The 19,874-nt window shown below is 48.6% G+C and overlaps 1 long non-coding RNA gene across 1 annotated transcript in view; it reads left to right on the forward strand.

The window, feature by feature from the left end:
• The first annotated feature begins 14,547 nt into the window (after nt 1-14,547).
• LOC134585573 (uncharacterized) overlaps nt 14,548-19,874 on the forward strand; it is a 29,919-nt gene continuing 24,592 nt past the window's right edge. The window contains exon 1 of the long non-coding RNA XR_010086532.1: nt 14,548-14,699. This is a non-coding gene — a long non-coding RNA (uncharacterized LOC134585573). The remainder of the gene's footprint in view (nt 14,700-19,874) is intronic.

Here is a 19,874-nt window from a genome sequence, read left to right on the forward strand (position 1 = left end):
ACTGCCAAAAGTCTCGTGCCAGATTCGCCAGGACCTTGGATTTCGTCCCGCCCAAGTGATTTATATAACGGACTGCCGATATGTTGTCCATTTTCAATAGGATGGCACATCGGGCTTGAGTCGTTGAGAAACTGCGGATTGCAAAAGAACCGGCCAGGAGTTCTAGGCAATTGATGTGAAGCGTAGATTCCATTTCGGACCATCTGCCACCTGTAGAGATATTGCCACAGCGTGCACCCCAACCGTGCAAGCTCGCATCGGATTCTATTACTATGTCTGGTGTGGTGCCGAAAATGGCCCGGCCATTCCATGCTTCCATATGGGAGAGCCACCATCTGAGTTCTGTTTTTGCCTCTGTGTCCAGAGAGATCATGTCCGTGTATGAGGACCCGTCTCTCAGATGAGAGGCTTGTAGGCGCTGTAGCGCTCGATAGTGTAGAGGGCCCGGGAAGATGGCCTGGATGGAGGCCGCCAAGAGGCCAATCACTCTCGTCAATTGTTTTAGGGAGATCAGGGGAATCTTCAGAGTGCGTCTGATTTCCTTCTTTATGGTGGCCAATTTCGCAGTCGGCAAGTGTAGTGTCTGTAGAGTAGAGTCCACTACGAGGCCCAAGAACTCTATGCGTTGTGTAGGGGTCAGGATGGACTTTTTCCCATTGATAAGGAAACCCAGGTTCTGCAAGAGATTCTGAGTCCATGTCAGATGGGTCTTGATAATGTGGTTGGATTGACCCATGATGAGGATGTCGTCTAAGTAGATTATTAGACGAACCCCTCGACTTCGAAGTAGAGCCACCACGGGTTTCAGGAGCTTCGTGAAACACCATGGGGCTGAGGATAGTCCGAATGGGAGGCAGGCGAATCTCCATTTTCTTCCTTGCCATATGAATTGGAGGAAGTTTTGGTGTTGACGTGCGATTGGTATAGTGAGGTAGGCGTCCTGTAGGTCTAACTTGACCATCCAATCTGACGGTTGGAGGAGATCTCGGAGGCAGTGTATGCCTTCCATTTTGAAATGGTTGTAGGCAATAAAAGTGTTGAGCTGTTTCAAGTTTATCACTGGGCGGACGCCGCCGCCTTTCTTGGCAACTAAGAATAGGGTAGTCATAGGGATCTCTAAGATGGCTTGTTTGTGTGCCAATTCTGAGACCTCCTTGGAAACAAGGGAGGCATCTTGTTGGGAGAATAACATTCCCCGTGGCGGGGAGATTTGTACTGGGAGGGACAGGAACTCTAAGGAATACCCTCTTACCGTGTTCAATACCCAGGCATCTGATGAAATGTGTGACCATACATGGAAAAAATGTCGGAGTCTGCCCCCCACTGCCCCTAGGGAAGAAGGAAGTAGGAGATGACTTACCATAAGGTCGTCTGCTTGGTCTGGTGCCACGTGACCCACGAGCAACCCATGGCTGCCCACGTTGTGGGAAGAAGGCCGGGATGTTGCGGTGCTCCGTGAAGGAGGTTTGTCCAGTGTAGGAGCCTCGGTTCTGTCGGAATGAACCCCTGTTAACACGGCCGGACAGACGTCTCCTGGCTCTTCCGGCCCCACCAAAAACCTTAGGGTGGAAAACTCTGCGCATGTTTGATTGCGCCTTGTCTAGGGCAGTAAAAGTATGTACAAAGGAGCCAAGCTCCTTGACAAAATTGTCTCCGAACAGGAGACCACGGGCCTGGGTGCCCGGCTCGGTAATAGCCATATTTACCAATTTTGGCTCTATCTTTAATAAGAACGCCTTGCGACGCTCTGTGGCTATCGCACAGTTGGCATTGCCGATCAGGCAAATTACTCTTTGAATCCAACCACTTATGGCGGTACGATCTAAGTCTTGGTCGTTTTCGACCATATCAAAAATGTTGGTTGCTGGGCCCAATATATCAAGTAATTTATCCTGGCAATTGCGCAGGGAGAAATCAAGGCCCTTATTAGGCTTCCAGCCAGTCTTGCCCAGGAATTGGACGATTTTTGGGTCTACTGCAGGTGTTCTGCAGGCCTCGTCCGGGACAGTAGGGCGTGGGCATTCTGCCCGTAGCTTATTGCGTGTTGCCTTATTTAAAGGCTTGCGAGTCCTTGATGCAACGTATTTGGCCACATGGGCCGAAGGGGACCAGTCTGCTGACCTTGGATGACGTAGGTCATCGGGGTCGAACAGGGGTTCCCCATAGGGGTCAACTAATTTGTTTGCATCGTCTGGAACCTTAAGCTCCATGTCAAACGATTCAGATGGAGGCGTATTATGCTCTCTGAGGCCATGGTCCTCGACCATATCATCGGATTCGGGATCTGATGGATCCTCAGTATCCATGAAGTTTTCCTCTTCAATCTCGCTGAGATCTGACTCAGAATCTAGTTGGGCTTTTGCCCGTTTCCATAACCTAGCCGATTTTGTCCGGCTAGTGGCTCTTTTGCGCGGTGGTATATTAGGCGCGCCATCTGTGACAGGTTTGTAGCTGTCCATCTGTGAGATTGAAGAGTGTTTGGTTTTTGCAGTGGCCTTACGGCCAGTGTGAGGTTGTGAAGGGACCACTACTGGCAAGGCCTGGGTAACGGTCGGCTGAGCCGATTTCTGTGCCTCAAGCAGAGCCTGTGTAAGAGTCTGCGAGAAAGATTCAGACATCAATCCCATGGCCGATGTGAGGGCCTTAGTCATAACATGAGACATAGTGTCGTCAATCAGAGACTGCATATCAGCAGTGGGAGCAAAAACAGCGGGGTTAGCCGCTCCAATTTCAGATACCCCTGTGGGTGTTTTAACACTCCCTGGTTTGGTGACAAGGGACCCAGAAGGGGTGGGTAAATCTTTCTCACCAGGCATGCTTAGTATGACACTGGTAGTAATAATAATATCTGAGCTGAAACTAAAATGGGTTGATTAACCCAAAGGAAAACAATATACCTTTAAGAACAAAAAATGAATTACTCACATAAACTTTAAACTAACAGCAGTAATTGTCTGACCAAAATTGAAGATTCACAGGTAATAAGTAGGAAAATAGCAAGGAGGGAGCAAAGAGCCGTCCGACCGCCACTACAGCTTTAACCCAACTCCGAGGTCCGGACGTTGGGGGTGGAGCTGTGTGTGAGCGCGGGAAGGCAAAGAAAATGGCCGCCGCGGGCGGCAGAAATGGAAAGAATAGGGAGATTTAGCCGGTAAGTTGTGCTCGCGGCGAATGTGTGATCACTATAAAGTGTACACATTCCAGCGCCGCGAGCAGGGAACCGGCATTTGAGCTCTTTGAGCTCCGCGGATGGCGGCCGCTCACGGCGCCAGTAATGAAAGGGGGGGCGCGAAGCGCCGAATGCGGTTCCAGTCGGCGTCCCCGAGCCGCTCGTTAAATTAGGCTCTGGGGACAGGCTGGACCGCGGAAAGGATTAAAGGCAAGAAAAATATAGCGAAATGAGAATGAATCAATAAATGAATTAAAATAACAGTAAAATACAATAACGGTATAATACTAATAGTAGTAATAATAATGAATAGTAATAATAATAATAATTAATAATAGTAAAATGATAATAATAATGATATAATAATCCCACAGTTAAGGAGCTGAGGGATCAGGTATACTTAACTGAGGGAGCAGCAAAGAAAGAGGAACAGGATTGGCTGACAGAGCCTATTATGCTGGAGAAGTGGAACCTGATTGGCTGTTCCTGATTGGCTGTTCCTGTTACTAGGAAGAATACACCTAAGACTGTTAATGTTACTACTGTTATATTTATAAAGTTTTTTCTTTGCTGCTGAGGGAAATAAAGAAAGAGTGCAGCATAATAGGAGCCTCCGTGTCTTAATAAAATTATGGGTTTCAAACCTCCAAACTATGCAGTACAAAAACTGTTCATCAGGTAATTGAAGAAATAGGCTTTAATGGCTAAGAATATGAATAAATAAAAAGTTCAAATGAAAATGGTGGAATGCAGAAATGTTCAAGCTTAACGTAAAATGTTATGCAGATTTGTTGCTCTACTCGCTCAGTCATTTTGAATGCGGCAGCCACATAGTACACATGCTCACTCCATGGCGTTTAGCCTCCCCACTGACAAGTACAGTGAAGTTGTTATTGTTCACACATGAGCATTCCAGTCCACTCGCCTTGGCTACCAGGTAAATTAACCATTCTCGTTATATTAACAATGTCTGGACTTTTTCTGGACAGACCTCGTATGTTGCTTGAAATGATGACCCACATGTTATTCACTGGTAGTGTTATAGATTATGGGTTTGGCGCATGTAAAGAGAACATTGTCTTCTGACTGCATAGTGCCAACTGTTACATTTCATAAATAAAAAATAAGATGTGATCTTCATGATTCTGGCTAGGTCTTTTACCTTCTTGAAAGGGCCATCTGAACACTGCAGAACACAATAGCATTAATGACGCGGTTAGTTGAGTATCTTCTTTTGGAACCTTTTGAAGAGAAATTTGAGATCACAACAACTTATATTTTTAAAGGACCACTATAGTGCCCTGAGGGTGCCCCCACCCTCAGGGTCCCCCTCCCGCCGGGCTCTGGTGTGAGGAAGGGGTTAAACTTACCTCTTTCTCCAGCGCCGGGCCGGGAGCTCTCCTCCTCCTCTCCGCCTCCGATCCTCCCTTTCGGCTGAATGCGCATGCGCGGCAAGAGCTGCGCGCGCATTCAGCCGGTCTCATAGGAAAGCATTTACAATGCTTTCCTATGGACGCTTGCGTGCTCTCACTGTGATTTTCAGTGAGACAGCCACTAGAGGATTTGGAGGCTGGATTAACCCTCAGTATAAACATAGCAGTTTCTCTGAAACTGCTATGTTTATAAAAAAAGGGTTAATCCTAGAGGGACCTGGTACCCAGAGCACTTCTTTAAGCTGAAGTGGTCTGGGTGCCTAGAGTGGCCCTTTAAGTCTGAAGTATACTGTATAAACAGTAAAAAGTACATAAAATCTAATTTCTTTTTTTTTTTAAATTCTTTATTTATAACAAGGCAAAGCACCACATGAATTCGAAAAAGACAACAGTAAACAGCAGTGACTGATGGTTATAACATCGCATAGGAAAGCATCAAATACAGTTACTGGTACATGAAGAGAGTAAATAAATCACTGAGCGGATAATCCTGACGGAGTCTCCATTAACGGTTGTCTGTTCGCCATATTCCAACGGGATATAAATAGTCATGGTGCAGCGCCTTGGGTTTTTAATTTTTAAGAAATATAAAAAAATAGAAAACGATCAATCCCCATACACGTTCGATCTAGCATAGCACTCGTAATTAGTAAGATGTAGGGCATGTGTTCATATCAAATAGACCGTCTATCCCCAGCAAAACATTCGAAGCCCCCGCGAGGGTGGACTAGCCAACCCTGCAACATCAATATGGTCTAACTGACCAACCGCATCTACAGTGCTGCATCGGTTCCCTATGCATAGGTCGTGAGAGTTTTGCTATAGAGGGAACAGAGTAAAGGATGATATGTGGTGAAAATGGAGACGATCGTAGAGAGAGAAGAGAGAGATAGATGAAAAAGAAAGGAGGAACTTCCATAGGGGGGGGGGGAAGGGAAGGGGAGGAAAAGATGTAGGGAGGGGGGAGTGCAATATACTGCTAGCCGTCGATAACTATGAATATTTTCCGTGGGTTTAGCGCTATATAGCTATAGGAGGTGGTATAGATCTAGAAGCCCAAAGCACTGGACAGAGGTCGGGGCCACCTCAAGGGTTTGAAGTTTAAGGCAGGGGAGGACCCTCACAGGGCGTTGTCTCGTGGGCGTGGAGCGGGGTCGAGTGTTCAGCCCTCGAAACGAGGGCTCGGGGGAGATATCCTAGCCGTCCGGTCTTAATCGCCTATTCCGCTATCTATCCACGGGGCCCAAACCCTGTCAAACTTTTTGAGGGTGCATCTGACCCGCGCCGTTAGCTTATCCATGAGGAAAGCATCTTTGATTTTCTGTATGACAGCTTCAAGCGAGGGAGCCTCGCTATGTAGCCAAGCTTGGGCGAGTGCCCTCCTGGCCGCTAAGTTCACTTTATGCAATAACGCCTGTTCCGCCCTGGACCAGTCGTCCAAAGATCTGGCCAGAAGGAACACCCAGGGGTCTAATGTAACTGCTTTGTCAAAGATATCTTTCAGAAGCCCGGCCACTAAGCTCCAAAATTTTTGTGCCTTGGGACAATCCCACCACATATGTAGGTACGTCCCTTGCAAACCACACCCTCTCCAGCATAAGTCCGTGGGCGATTTACGCATCTTGTATAACTTTACCGGTGTGGTGTACCACCGGAATATAGTTTTGTATGCTTGTTCCTGCATGGAGACACATATAGAGGAAGTGGCCGCAGCTTCCCAAATCTCCTGCCAATCAATGCCTTCCAGTTCCTCACCCAAATCAGCTTCCCATTGAGATATGTAAGTGAGGTCCCCCCATTCTTTCGTACTCGAACTTAAGTGAGTGTATAATAAGGAGATTAGGCCCCCAGGGGACCGTTCTTTGAGACATATAGTTTCGAAGAATGTGAGCGATTTCTGGGCACTGATCTTAATCGAAGGGGTTTGGGCAAAGTCCCGAATCTGGAGGTAGCGAAAAAAGTCGGCAGGGCGCAGTGTGGCCCTATCTTTCAATTCTTCAAACGTTACTAGGGAGCCACCTTTGTACAGATGGCAAAGACGCTGTATCCCTGTACTTTCAATGCCCCCGAAGTCTCTAGCCTCCAGTCCAGGAGTGAAGGCCGTGTTTCTCAAAAAGGGGGCTAAGGGTGAAAGCCCGGGTGATAAACCGTATTTAGTCGAGGTAGCATCCCAAATTCTCAGGGAATTCACAATAGCCGGACATTCGATGCAGGTCGAGGGTCGGTTTTCCTTAGGGACCCACATCAGAAATTGAGGTAAGTCGGGACCCATGAGAGACGATTCCAAGTCTACCCACCGCCTTTCCTCCGGAGGGGAATGCCATAGAACTACTTGTGACAGCTGCGCTGTAGTACAAGTAGTAAAAGTATAGATTCGGGAGTCCCAGGCCCCCCCTTGTTTTAGCCCTATATAGAATGTTTCGGGAGACTCTTGGCCTCTTATTTTGCCAAATAAATTTACCTATCGCCTGCTGGAGCCCGCCTAGGTCAGATTTAGTCAGCTTAACTGGGAGGGCCTGGAACAGAAACAAGATTCTGGGCAGCACGTTCATTTTCACCGAATGGATTCTACCAATCCAAGAAATTGGTTTGTCTACCCATTTCTCCATATCGGTGATCAGGGCACGTAGCAAAGGTGAGAAATTTTGTGTATATAGATGTGTTGGATCCGCTGTCAACTTTACCCCCAGGTACTTGATCTGGTCCCTCGCTATCCTAATCCGGTAGGTATCCCCGATAGTTGTTATATCTGTGTCAGTCATGCAGAGAGGGAGTGCGCTCGATTTAGGCATATTCACCTTGTACCCGGCGAGCCCGCCGTAGGTATCCAATATTTCCGCCAGTGTCCCCATAGAGCCAATCGGATCTGTTAGGGTCAGCAATATATCGTCGGCAAAACCCGACACTACGTACCGCTGACCCCTGATCAAAACCCCATGGACACCTGGGTTACTACGTATCTCCTGCAAAAGGGGCTCCAGGGAGAGGACAAACAGCAAGGGGGACAAGGGGCATCCCTGCCTGGTACCATTCCCTAGATGAAAGGGCGTCAGTGACGCCCCTGAAATCCGAACCCGTGCTTTAACGTCCGTATACATTGCCTTGATCATGGTAATGAAAGTATCCGGTAAGCCAAAATGGCGAAGGACCTCAAAGAGATAGGGCCACTTAACCCTATCGAAGGCCTTCTCCGCGTCGAGGGACAATAACAGCGTTGGGATTTTTCTAGTTGTTTGCCTCCAGATAAGGTCGACATTCCGCCTGGTATTCTCAAAGAGTTGCCGTCCGGGTACGAAGCCCACCTGGTCCGGATGTATCAATCTAGTGAGTAGGGGGTTTAGCCTAGTAGCTAAAATTTTTGCCAGGATCTTTGAATCATGATTGATCAATGAGATGGGGCGGAAGTTACCCGGGGTAAGATCATCCTTCCCCGGTTTTGGCAGAAGTACGATATCCGCCAGCGACATATCCCGGTCCGGCATGCCTCCCTCCATTAGATCATTAAACCACGACTCCAAATGGGGAACAAGTTCCTCATGAAAAGTCTTGTAATAGCTGCCCTCAAATCCATCTGGGCCTGGGGCTTTATTGCCTTTCAACATGGAAATGGCAGCGGCTATCTCCTCAGCGGATATGCGTGCCCCGAGGGCGGCAGATTCAACACCCCGCAATACCGGAAGGGATAAGCGTGCCAGGAAGGCCTGGGTATCCTCCGCTTCGCGTTGTTGGTCCAAAGCAGTCCCATTAGAGTGATTGTAAAGACCAGTGAAGTACTCCGTAAAAACCCGAGCGATTTCATTAGGATCCGTACAGAACTTACCCGAAGCACCCTTAATCCTTGTTATATGCGAATGTCCCTGTCTCGGGCGGAGAGACCTAGCCAATAACGTATCCATTTTATTGGATTTCTCGTAAAAGTTCCTCTTGGACCATGTCATAGCCCTAGCGTTGTCGTCAGTAAGTGCGTCGCGTATCGAGGATCGAAGGTTACGGACGTCCGACAGGTTGTCGGATGATGGTGCCGTTTTGTGCTTTTCTTCCGCCTTCCCCAGAGCCTCTAGCAAAGATGATAAAAGTTGTGTTTTACGTTTTTTCTTCAGGGAGGCCTCGCAAATTAATATACCCCTGATTACCGCTTTATGTGCGGCCCACACCGTGGCTGGTCGAATTCCAGCCCCCGTGTTTCGCGCAAAGTATTCCAGCAATTCCCTACGAACAGTTTCAACCACAGCCGGATCATGCAGTAAAGAGGTGTTCAATTTCCAAGACCACGGAGAGGCCACACACAACCTATCCAGGGTCAGCGTGACCTCCGCGTGGTCTGACCATGTAATGGAGCCAATCGCATTGCCCGACACCCTGGGTGCAGAACAAGAGTTAACTAAAAACAAGTCTATTCTAGAGTAGGTGTCGTGGGGCGCCGAATAGAAAGTGTAATCTCGTCGATCAGGGTGGTGTGCTCTCCAGATGTCTATGAGACCGGTATGATGCAAGAAGGAATGAAGCAACTTATCTTGTCCGCCTCTCCCGTGTGACCGCGGGAGTCCTCTGCAATGTCCTCTGTCCACCGCTGGGCATGGCATGGCGTTAAGGTCTCCCCCCACCACCACCATGCCAGGAGATAAGCCGTTCACCATCCGGGTCATATTGTCCCAGAAATCCACAGAGGGGTCATTGGGGGCATAGATATTGAGGAGGTGGATGGTATGAGAGTATAGATAGCCCGAAATTAATATAAAGCGCCCACCCGGGTCAGCCGTAACAGTACCCACCCGCAATGGGCATCTGTGATGTATAAGCACCGCTACCCCATTCCGTTTATTTAGAGCCCTTGCTTCGTGTACGGTCCGAAAAGTATAATCCCTAAGCGTGAATTTCGCTGAGGTCGGTATATGTGTCTCCTGCAGGAATGCTATATCCGGATTCTTACGTTTGAGATCCCTAAACATAAGGCGACGTTTGCTTGGAGCGTTGAGGCCCTTGACATTTAAGGTTAACAATTTCAAAGACATTGGTAGTTATTAAAGGGGTGGCCCAACCTCCTGACTACATTTGTCTGAGTACAATACTCAAGGGGTAGTAAACAATATAGTTCCGACATATAGCCACCCGGGTCCCACTGGCCGGAGCAGCACATCGAGGTGCAATAGAATATATCAACGTCCCCTCCCATGGGAAGACTCAGAGAGGGGGGGGGGGAAGGGAAGAGGGCTGTGAAAGAGGTGGGAGGAAGAGGGGGAAGGAAAAATCGAGAAAGTATGAGAAAGAAAAAGAAAGAAAAGTAACAATGAGAACAAACTCCTGGTCTTACCTATAGCCAGGGAAAATAGGGGAATATGTTGAAGCTCTCCCGGAGTCCATAAAAGGCTCCAGAGTAGCAAAAACATAGACCAACGAAAAGATAAGCACCCCTAGGGTGCCAATCTAAAAGTATCCTAGAAAAACAACGTGCATTTACTACGCCGATGCTAATGGTCCGGTCCTTAAGAGCTGGCAATGAGGGGTCAGCTATCCCGCCCCGTCAGCCCATAGCCGCCTGAATTCAGAAGAATGAGAAGGGAGGGACTCAGCAGGGGTCGCCTGTCGGACGGGGGAACAAATAACATCTTTACATCCCCGCAAGGGAATATCCCCAGCCGCCCCAGTGGGAGAGACCGCCCCCCATGATTAACCCAAAAGCTGTAAATGTGCAAAAGGGTCCAGGCCAGATTAAGGGGCAGCACAATTCGTACCCAGAGCCGGGGGAGGGGGGGGAGGGGGAGGGGGAGGGGGGAGGAAGGGGGGGGGGGAGGGCATATATAAGCCTAAGGCTAATGCTCCGCAACACAACGCGGCCGTGAACCATCACAATGTACTGTACAGCACACACCCCGACTGCATCTGAAAATCCCCCGCCCGCCCCCCAGATCCGTCCCAAGGTCCCCAGGCCTAGAATGCAAAATACATGTACAGTAATTGTTGAACCATGGATAGGGGAGAAGTGAAAAACAAAAATTATACATTTAAAACGCAAAATCGCCCACCGCCATGTCAGTCCAGCAAAGTTTGTGTAGACAGAGCCCACTAGCGACATGTTACAGATCCCTCCCCTCCCGGGGTCGCACTAGCAAACAGGAGCCGGGGCACAAACCAGAGGGTCCATAGGGAAACGTGGGCGAGAACCGGCAGCCGAAGCATAACAATGACAACGATAATAGCGGTGACCATAATAACAATAAATATAATCATAATGAAATTAATGAACGTAATAATAACAACAGCAATAATGAAAACCCTAGCCCGCCCCAAAGATAAGTTGCCCACCCGGGGCCGAGAAAAAAACCCGATCTTGCCATTCTTGGGGGGCCTCACTGCCTATAACAGAGACCCGAGTCTGACCCAAGAGCTAAAGGAGGGGAAGGAAATGCAGCCCCCGCAGCCCGCCGACCCAAACAACAGGGACCCCCCCAGGAAAGCTCACCGCCCGGAGCCACCGGTAGCCGACCAGCATTCGCGTAGAATAGACCGATCACACTCACTCGCCCGCCTCATACCATTCTCGAGGGAGGGCCTGAAGGACCTCCGCCGCCGCTCCCGGAACTGCGAAGCCCTCCGGAGGTCGGATCCCCAGCTCTCTCAGGAAGCCCGCCGGATCGCCATCTGCAAACAAGATTCTGGTTCTGCCATCTTTGAAGGCCAGCAACCTGAAAGGATGACCCCAGGCATATTTGACTGAGGCCTGCTGCAGGAGTTCGGTGATAGGACGCCAGTCTCGTCGCTTCCGCAGGGTCGTCGGGGTTAGATCCTGGTACAAGGCCAGGGCAGTCCCCTTGTACACTATGGGGCCTTCCCTGCCCCGTTTCATCAAAGCCTCCTTCGTCTGGAAAGACAGGAACTTAATTATGACGTCCCTCGGCCGCCTGTCATCCGCCCTTCTGGCCCGAAGCGCCCGGTGTGCCCGTTCAACGTGCCACAAGTAGTCCGGCACCCCTGGAAGAAGCGGCTTGAAAATGTCCAGAACGACGTCTATGAGGGAGCCTTCACCCTCCTGTTCCGGTAGGCCACGGAGGCGAATGTTGTTCCGCCGTGACCTGTTACCAAGATCCTCGATCACTGCTTCGGCCGTTAGCAATTGAGTTGACAGTGTATTGATCCGGGCAGCAGAGTCGTTATGGGCCCGGATAGTGGTTTCCATCCGGCCTTCTAGCTCCGCCGTCCTCGCGCCCAAGGCCTGGATCTCGGCCTTCACCTCAGCAGTATTCCGGACGATCTCGGTGGCCAGGTAGGTGCGCACCTCCGATAGTTTTGCTAAAATCTGACCTGTGTCCGTATCAGAGGCCCCAACCGTGGCGCTGGTTCCCGGGCTCGAGGGCGAGCGCGGCGTCCCCAGGCCTTCCCGTCCGCCATCTTGAATGCTCAATCGCGCAGCACGGGTGGCCGCGAACATGTCAGGGACCAATGTAACCGTCTCAGACGGTTTTTTCGTCTGCCTTCTCGGGTTCTTTTTTTTTTTTTTTTTTTTTTTTTTTTTTTTGTTTTAAATATTTTTATTAGAGTCGCAATTAATTGTGTGCAGGCAATTACGGATTCATAGAAATAACATTTGTTCGCCTGCGCAGAGGCATAAATATCCAAAATAACAGGCATTAAAGTAAATGTAATGTTTCTAAGCTTTGCGAGAGAAGAAATGCCATACGCTGTCAATCAGTATTTGTACGCAGTATGCTAACCGTAAATTCCTCCTAGTCATGCCTGGTCGTATGAGGCTCCTATGGCATATGTTATTGAATGTATCCTATGGTTGCCTGCGCAGAGGCCAATAATTCTCAGCCATCATGCCATGTTGTAGGTTAAGCTTCTAGTAACTTTGCAAAGTTATCTAGGTCTCAGACCAAGCGTGAAAGAGCTGTATATTGGCGCTGTATGTCAACCATTGTAACTATACGTAGTCCAGTAGTAGCTTTTATCTGGTTAATTATTCAGGCAACATCTAAAAAATGCATGCTTGCAGGAGTAAGCAATTAGTAAGGAGCATAAACATAGCATTAAGTCCTAGCTGCCTGGTCTGGGTCTTATCAATCTATTATGCGTAGTTACAATCCAATCAAACATATTAACTTGTACGTTACGCTAGCTGTTCATGTGTAAGCTAGTAATAGTAAACTTTAGCCTATCACTTAATTTGCCGCCCCTTACAGCGCGTTATAGCGGAGTATGCATTAATTAAGGAGCAGTAGTTTATGAAGCAGTAGTATAAGGTGTGAACATAAACGGTAGGAATCTAGCCAAAGCTGATACTTTGCTAAACTAGGATCTTACATGTTTCGTTAGTTCCCTAAGGGTATGGGAACTGATGCAGTGTTCGTATATGGAGGTAACTATGCATTGCTGAATTATCATGTCGGCCTGTATGGCCGTCTGTGAGGAGTCTCTCACTGTGTCACCATCGCACTGTCCCTGGGTCGCCCGACCTCCTTTCGTCCCCTCCTAGCCGGCCCCCGTCCGCCAGCCGGGTCCCCGCTGCACTGTGGGCACTCAGGAGCACAAACCGTCCTTTGGACCCAACCACCAAAATCCGCGGGTCGTCCGCTCCCTGCACCTCCCCAGCTTCACGTGGGTCCACTTGGAGCGTGCACTCTGCTGTCTCACCCGGTGCCGGCCACATATTTGGAGCTGGTGGCTATCCCCCCCGACCACCGGTCCGTCGGGAGGGCAGCGACGGTCCCGCCCCACCGGGCTCACGGCATCAGGGACCAAAGCTCTCTGGGGACCCCACAGACCCAGAGGTTCAGACGTCCACTCCACTAACGGTCGGGAGCTTAGCACAGGGGGTCTGTCAGGCGCCCGGCATCGCCAGGGTCAGCACGAGGTGCCCCGGTCAGTCTCCCTTGTGTAGTCCTCTGCGTTCTCTCTCCATTAGGGTAAGTCTGCAGGCGGGCCAAAATCGGGTGGCCTTTGCCTGTGTTGGGGAGCGGTATAGGCCCCATGCGGTATCTTCCGCCCTGGAGTGTGTCGTCCCCATGTGGCCGGGATTACCCCCACCAGCCGGGGGGGGGAGCGGGGCCGGGCCACCCCTCACATCTTTGCTGTCTTCAGTGTGGATGTGCCGGTATTCAGTCTTCCCTGGCCTGACGTGCCATTATCTGTGCGCCTACAGGTGCTGTACATTCCCAGGCTCAGGATGTTGCGTAGGCCTGTGTTAGGAGTCTCAATGTTCCCATTCCATTACCGGGTTCAGTGTGGTATCGTCAGGTAGCTTATGCGTTCCTCTACCGTAATATGCAGAGAAATCCAGCTTTTCTGTATTCTGTGTGCTGTTTTTTAACAGTTTTCCAGGGTTCAGGCCAGGAGACCTGAGGTTCTGCTGCCATGCAGCCTGGCGGCCCGGCCCCGCCCCCCCCTCGGGTTCTTTTTATCCATCACAGTTCCCCTGTTCTGGCACTCTAAGTTTCCAACAAATTCCGTCGAATTTCGGCTATTGTAGGCTGTTGGCACCGTGGCTGCAACGGAGCTCTATCCGGACACGTCCAGCTCGCTCCATAAAATCTAATTTCTACAGAAGTCTAGAGAGGCTGTTTAGTTTTGATATTTTTTCTGAAATGTTATCTTAAGAAAACAACTTATTTGCTGGAGAAAACAAGTTGTTTTTTCCAGACAACAAATCTGAAAAACATTAAAAATACATGGCCTCTCTGGGCTTCCATACATTTCAGCTTAACATACGGTTTAATTTTTTTCACTACAAGTACACTAACAAGTTTCACACCCCATGAAAGAAACTGAACTACTGACGTGTATTGTAAGTGATCCACAAAGACAAGGAGATGTCCATCAATGCACAATGGAGGCACTAAATCTGATTTAACTATGACTAGCAGTGAAGAATGAATGCAATGTACGTAGAACATAGAGTTTGCAAAGGAGCAATCATTCTTTTATTCTTAGGTGACAGAAGAAACATAACAGAGAAAAAAATGAAGTATCAAAGACTATCCAGTTATGAAGAACCTGCATCATTCAAAGAATTCCTCTGTAAAAATGTGCCGACTGGTTGAACATGGTTCCAAAGTAGTCATGAAATATCTCAACTGTCTTCAATGGTATTTGTTGAACAAGACGTAAGTATGTACTATATTTGTTATGTACGAAGTCTTCGAAAGAATTCTAAATGATTATGTATCGCCAAGAATAGAAACAATCTAGTGGACATCTCTTCACTTTCAACACACTGGAATCACATTGCAAATGTGCATTAAATTACCAAAATAGAAGAAAACTTTATACAGGTACAAATAAAATGCGTTACGAATTGCTGCAATGCTATTTTATTTTTCTGTGTAAGCAAATATGCAAATATTGCCAAATAGGTATAGCAACATTTGTAAACCAGCAAATTGTGAAATGAAGTAAAAGGAGACTGTATATATGTACATAAGTAAAAGCCCGTGATATAAAACTTAAAAGAACAAATGCAAGCTAGATGGGAAATAGCCCGGAGTGACACAAAATGCCTGCAGATAGGCGATATGATCTATGACTAATTAGAAAAAAGTAGGATGGGAAATAAGAGAGGCCCATTAACACAAACCTGAAAAGCATCTGTGAGACTAGTAGCTGTCAAATGAAAGCACACAGCACAGTGTCACATTTTAATTCGATTGGCACTGGAGACCCATTCTTAGATTTAGCCCTGTGTTTATATCATTGAATAGGTTCCTGCATTTGTATTCCATCCTAGATCATTCTTACATCCATTGATCTATTATTTGAATTGAGGATGGTTATTTTAATGTCATCTATGTTGTGGTTTGCAGTGCAGAAGTGTTGGTTAACTAATTGTCCATCATTACGCCAATAATGATGGATAATTCTTCAAGGTTTGTCCTATTCATGGTTTCTAATATCCCTGTGGAATAATATATACGCTCTATCAAGTATTTATTATTAAATACAGAACAAGGGAATCAAGAATGGCTTTCACTATGAGTGACTGCTCAAAGTGAGTAAGCACCACAATCCTCCCGTCTGTCTAGGTGACTAGTAGGTGTTGCCAAGGAGGTTTATACAAATGCAGATGTCTCTTGGATTCAGCCCTTTTATGAAATAAAACAAAGAGGACATTCAGTTACCCTCTAAAGCACTTCAGCAAACTGTAGAACTATAGGGATTTGGAATTTCCCTTTAACTTAGTAGATAAGTTCCCTAAACTATAACTATAACCGAGTTAAACTTGGTATAGGTCAAATGACTCTTCTAAAGAGAATTTGAGTTGACACACAAAACACACTAGCCTTTCAATGCTTCCCTATCAATTTTGATGATCTCAGCCAGTGAGGTGGAGTGGCGGCAAGGAGACCAGATTCCTGCGGGATGTAATTTTTTTTATATTTTAAACCCCTGCAAGGGAGGGTGGACACCTACATTGTATATTGGTTTCTTTTCATTAGAATGCAAGAAATTTTATTATATGTTCCCAAAAGTTACACAAATGTTTACTTGATTTGTACTGTTTGTTTATGGAGCAGACAGATGGTTTGATTGGTACATTTCGGACTGTCTTCTAGTGAAATGAAAGACATTGGCATTTCCTGCATTTTTGCATAAAAATAGATGGGGCACACTCTAAAGGTGTGCATTTGAGGATCATAATTTAACATAATACTGTATTACTTTTTGTTTTGGGGCTTGTTTTTGTAAGGTCTTATACTAGTATGATGAGAGCTGTGAATTTAGAGATATACCAGGGATTAACACACTAGTAACAACATAAACATATACAAATGCTTCAGTAAATACAAAACAGATTGCAAAGCATGAAATAAACACTGATGATGGATCATGCAATTCAGCCCTCCACCCATTAGTAAATCTCTGGTATGAACTTAATAAAGCAAACAACAAGTACAATTCAAAGAAACTCAAACAAGGTGAAAGTGAACATAGAATACACTGGAAAAAAATAATAATTTCAAGGTCTGTGAAGATTGTCCGTCTGCAGTGTGTCAAACTTTTATATACTGGTTTTACAAATTGATTAACAATGCAACAGATATACACAGACGTGTTCGTTAGAAAATGAATCGTTGCATGTGGGTTCCACAAATAGTAAGAATTTAATGTTGAGGTCCTGTTTGTGATTGAATCTAAATAGATTCTCATTGGGGGCGTGGCTTGGAGGTCCGCGAACATGGCTGCCTAAACCGTGAGCTCCCCGCCGGCCTAGCACTAAACCTCACCGACCGCACAGCCAAACGCTCGTAATGGGGAAGACTCACCGCACATCGAATGCCCAAAGACCCGCGGACACCCTGAAAAGTGCTCCGAACCCCTCCATGAAGCAATACCTCGTGGCACGGGCGGACCCGGACCACCAGGCCTCAACTGACTCCACGGCCTCGGGCTCTCCCCGCCCACGGTCCCCACAGGGAGAACATACACCAACAAACTCCCAATCCTTCACCCCTGAACTGATGTCCATACTCCAGCAATTACCCACGAAAGCAGATCTGAAACAGGCTAATGCTGAACTCCACACCTCCATCACTACAGAGCTCCATGCACTGCGAGAGGAGATACAGGGCCTCAGCCAGAGAGTGGCCCAGCTCGAGGCAGACAGTGACCACATGTCTGCATCTCAGGCAGCAAACACTGACATGCTGCAATCTCATACGAAGGTACTACAGCAAATGGCACTGCATATTGAGGACTTAGACAACAGGGGTAGGAGACAGAACATCCGCATCAGGGGGGTACCTGAGGGGTTGGACAAGAACACCCCTATCCAAGCCACCTTGTCGGATCTATTTAACAGACTGCTGGCCCGTCCGCTTCAAACGCCCATAGGCTTTGTACGTGCACACCGCGCACTTAGGCCCCAGGGACCCCCTGAAGGCCCTTCCCGCGACATCATCTGCTGTCTGGAGAGCTTTCCCCTGAAAGAGGAGATCCTTCGCAAAGCCAGAACCGCAGAAAAAATTCTGTTAGAAGGTTCGGAGATCCACCTGTTCCCCGATCTATCTCCAGCAACCCTGGCATACAGAAGAGCAATGAAGCCCCTAACCAGGCAGCTACAAACCGCCCAGCTGCGGTACCGCTGGTGTTTTCCCACAGGACTGCAAGTTGCGACTCCTAACGGCCCCTTCATGGTCCTAGGGGAAGAAGATACCCAGGCTCTCCAGAAGGAGCTGCACCTGCCACCGGAGACACTACCCTGGCCGAACCCGCTGAACTTTTACACCTTCACCCCCCGACCGCAAGGTCTGGGTCCCCGACCCCAGAGACTGAGGCCACCTCGCACACAGACGATTAGACCAGTGGGGATGCCCAACTGAAAGCTGCCATGCCTGCTCGAAGTCTAGACCTTGGAACTGTTACCCTGATACCATAGGCATGTCACGAACTCTAGACTTTACACTGGGGTACCCCTGAGGCCCCACCACTAAATGGACACTGCCGTGACTTCTCGACACAGCAAGTATTGCTAGAGCTGCGGCTCCAGATAAGGGGGAGGGAGGGCATACTAGGGAACACCTAAGAGTATGGGGGGACTAACCCGGGGGGGGGGAGGGGGGGATACTATTAACCAGCTTTATTATCGTGGGCGAGAGTCGCATGAGGGGCCTTATGCCCATGTGGAGAATAAATGTGCCCCTACCGCCCGATGGTTAGACCCCACAACACCAACTTCCAGACGCACGCCACCGAGACCGGATCTCACCCACAGGGGTGAGGGAAAGCGGAGAGAGGGTGGGAATTGCCATTAGGGTGATGAGAGATTGGGAGGGAATGGAGATGTGGGTGGGGGGAGGGTCCCGTGCCAGGCCACTAGGTGACCTACACGGTGAAGGTACAAATGGGACCCATGTTAAATTGTTGAATTGTTTATTTCCTATGGCTGATATCCTTGTTGAAGTTATTACTGTTCTTTTAAGGTGAGGTTGATAACTATGTTTCATTCCTTAATAGATAGTGCCGTAAGCCGGGGAGACGGAAGGTCCTGACTGGGTGGAGCCCCGAGAGGCCATAGTGGTCAGCGACGACCGATTAGCGAGCGCACTTGGTCCCCTGGGCCCGGCCCACTTGGGAATTCCGGGACTCCTTCGACTGCCCTACTGGAGTGAGAGACAAAAATCAGGTGAGCGGTTCCCCTCCGCCCGTTAACGGCCGGAGGGGCCCCAGCCCCCCGACGCTCTTTTCCAACGCCGCTGTTTACAGCGACTGTATATATTCTACCCCTGACCCCTCCCACCCCTACTACCCTACACTTCCCTATACCCCCCTTACCCCGTCCAAGTACTTGACCGCCGGACGGACGAGACTACATATCTATACCTGACTGACAGGGATCGACCATGTCCACTGCCCCAGCCCCCATAACGGTTCTCTCCCTCAATGCTAGAGGTTTAAACAAACCCGAGAAAAGATCGGGAGCCCTGAGAGATTTCCTCTCCCATAAGGCATCCATAGTGTTTCTACAAGAGACACATTTCAGACTGGGATCACGACCAACACTGACCAACCAGCACTACCCCATCGGATACTACAGTGACTTCCAAGGTGGGAAATCAAGGGGGACGGCAATACTGCTCCACAAACGCATTCCGTTTAAAGAAAAGGGGGTGTTGACCGACCCAGAGGGACGATACACTTTTATAAAGGGGGAGATAGCAGGCTCCATGTACACTTTTGCCAACATCTACGCCCCAAATTGTAGACAATATCGCTTCTTGGCCCGGACACTCCGCACCCTTAGGAGTTTCACAGAGGGAGTACAGGTGCTGGGGGGAGACCTTAACGTGGCTCTGGATCCCAAATGGGACTCCTCCCTGGGCCGCTCTCACGTCCCCACCCAACATCTCACAGCAATCAGAGCCCTTTTGGCGAGAGAAAGGCTCGTGGACTGCTGGAGAGCCCTGCATCCCGATGAAAGGGATTACACTTTTTACTCACATCCCCATAACTCCTACACCCGAATCGACTACCTCTTCATGCCACAATACTACCTACCGCTGGCACTTCGGGCTGACCAGGGCACTGCTACATGGTCAGACCATGCACCGGTGTCGGTCACCCTGAAGTCCCCGCTATTCAGACCCACGATCTCCAAATGGAGGTTGAATGAGGCCCTACTAGCCAAGCCAGAACTAACGGCCGACATAGAAACTACACTGCAAGAATACTTCACACACAATGGAAATCAAACGTCCCCCACCATACGTTGGGAGGCACACAAAAGCGTTGTTAGGGGACATTTCATACAAAAAGGCACACTTCTCAAGAGACAGAGGGAGGCC

Source organism: Pelobates fuscus, chromosome 2 (assembly GCF_036172605.1).
Source record: "Pelobates fuscus isolate aPelFus1 chromosome 2, aPelFus1.pri, whole genome shotgun sequence".
Taxonomy (NCBI): domain Eukaryota; kingdom Metazoa; phylum Chordata; class Amphibia; order Anura; family Pelobatidae; genus Pelobates; species Pelobates fuscus.